At 42.0% G+C, this 2500-nt stretch overlaps 1 protein-coding gene across 2 annotated transcripts in view; it reads right to left on the minus strand.

The window, feature by feature from the left end:
* LOC113826921 (protein O-mannosyl-transferase TMTC1-like) overlaps window positions 1-2500 on the minus strand; it is a 455906-nt gene that overhangs the window by 261516 nt on the left and 191890 nt on the right. The gene's annotated exons all lie outside the window — the stretch shown is intronic.

The raw sequence follows: 2500 nt of genomic DNA on the forward strand, positions 1-2500 counted from the left end.
CATAATTAAATGACGAGACGGAAGCCATGACACATCCCTGTCAACAGAAAATGACAAGGAATTGCAACATAAAGTCATAAAAAGTTGCACGTTTTTTTTCATGCCTTTTCGAATACGTTGCTATTTTGTTTTCCGTTGGTGTTTTTCATTCATTTTTCTTTCTTTTTGGAATGAGAAAGGTTGTGATGATTAGTGAGAATCGAAGAATAGAAAGAGGAGGGGGGAGAAGTAGAGGAGCAGGAGGAGGAAGGGGTGGAGGGGGGGAGTGGTAGTTATGGTGGCGGTGGAGGAGGAGGAGGAAGAAGAAGAAGAGAAAGAGGAAGAGGAAATAATGGTGGTGGAGGAGGGAAGGAGGGAGGAGGAGGAGGAATACAGAAGAAGAGAAGGAGGAGGAGGAAATAATGGTGGTAGTGGAGGAAGAGGAGGAGGAGGAAGAAGAAGAAGAGAAAGAGGAAGAGGAAATAATGGTGGTGGAGGAGGAAGAGGAGGAGGAGGAAGGGGGTGGATGAAGTGGTAGTTGTGGTGGAGGAGGAGGAATAGGAGAAGGAGAGGGAGATTGTGGTAGTGGAGGTAGAAGAGGAGGAGGAGAAGGAGGAAATAGTGGTGATCGCCGTGTAGGAGGAGGAGGGAGAGGAGGAGGAGGCGGACGCGGTTCATAAAGCGTAAAAGGACCACGAAAAAGATGAGAGGAAGAGCGGCAGATGATGAGAAAGAAAAGGGAGAAAGGCGAAGGAAGAGAACAGCAGAGTAAATAAGGAATTACGAACAGACGGAGGCGATGGAGGAGGAAGACAACAGTGAATGATGATAGTCATAATAACAGATAATAACAGCACTAATAAGTTAAATCAAAATGACCTAAAATTATTAGGAAGTGATAGAGGTAACGATAAAGGGAAGAGAGAGAGAGAGAGAGAGAGAGAGAGAGAGAGAGAGAGAGAGAGAGAGAGAGAGAGAGAGAGAGAGAGAGAGAGAGAGAGAGAGAGAGAGAGAGAGAGAGAGAGAGAGAGAGCGAGAGAGAGAGAGAGAGAGAGAGAGAGGAAAGAAAAACATAATGATCATAGTTACGATGATAAAGGAAAGGAGGAAGACCAAAAAGATAAGAAAAAGAAAGTAAAAAGTAAAAGGAGAAAAGGAAGAAGAGAGACAGAAAAAAGATGGATGGAGTCAATATAGGAGGGAAAAGAGCGAAGAGAGAGAGAAGGAGGAAAACAGAAACAGCGAAAAAGTGAATGATCAGTTGGTGACGGGAAAAAAATAAGTGGATGAGGGAATTTGAGAAGATGGAAGATACTGAGAGAGAGAGAGAGAGAGAGAGAGAGAGAGAGAGAGAGAGAGAGAGAGAGAGAGAGAGAGAGAGAGAGAGAGAGAGAGAGAGAGAGAGAGAGAGAGAGAGAAGAGAGAGAGAGAGAGAGAGAGAGAGAGAGAGAGAGAGAGAAACAGAGAGAGAGAGAGAGAGAGAGAGAGAGAGAGAGAGAGAAAACGGAGAGAGAGAGAGAGAGAGAGAGAGAGAGAGAGAGAGAGAGAGAGAGAGAGAGAGAGAGAGAGAGAGAGAGAGAGAGAGAGAGAGAGAGAGACAGAGAGAGAGGAAAGAGAGAAACAGAAAGAGAGAAAGAGAGAGAGAGAAACGGAGAGAGAGAGAGAGAGAGAGAGAGAGAGAGAGAGAGAGAGAGAGAGAGAGAGATAGAGATAGAGAGAGAGAGAGATAGAGAGAGAGAGAGAGAGAGAGAAAGGTGGAGAGCGACAGAAAGACAGAGACAGACAGACAAACAAACGGATTAAGATTAAGAAAAGCTAAAGGAAAAAACAAAACAAAAACAAAGCAAGAGAGAAATACAGAAAAAGAGAGAGACTTAAACACCTCCACCCCCCCCACTAAAAAAAAAAACAAAAAAAAAACACCACCATACGGTTGAATATCTACCAAAAAACCGTAACGAAAATGGGAATAAAGAAAAAATGAGAAATATTCGAGGCTGAAAGTGCGCAGCCGACCATCCTAAGGTAAGACTGGGATCGCTCCCTTAGGACCCTCAGACCACGGGAAACCCAGGCTTCTGTACCAGCTTCTCTCCTCATTCCAACACCAGCTGTTTTACACCGCTTCTATCCACCTCCGTTATGGGACTTGTTATGCCGTGCGGGTATTGGCTGTGTGGATGTTCCTCTGCGTGTTGTTACGTAATTTTGTATTTATTTTTGTATTCATTATATTTTTTATTTATTGTATTATTTTATTTATTTTATTTTTTTTCTAGGCGTCATATTATTGTATCTATTTCTTTATTTATTATATTTTTTATTTATTGTATTATTTTATTCATTTTATTTTTTTCTAGTGTTCATATTAGAAAGAATAGGAAAGGATTGGAATATTCGTTCATTATTGCGTGTGTGTTCAAGATGTTCTCAACAGCTAGCGGGAACACTGTCTTTACAAATAAAGAAACAAACACACGAATACATTCCTTGATCACAGATTTACATATAATCCACCTCA

The sequence above is a fragment of the Penaeus vannamei genome, chromosome 12, assembly GCF_042767895.1.
Source record: "Penaeus vannamei isolate JL-2024 chromosome 12, ASM4276789v1, whole genome shotgun sequence".
Lineage (NCBI taxonomy): Eukaryota > Metazoa > Arthropoda > Malacostraca > Decapoda > Penaeidae > Penaeus > Penaeus vannamei.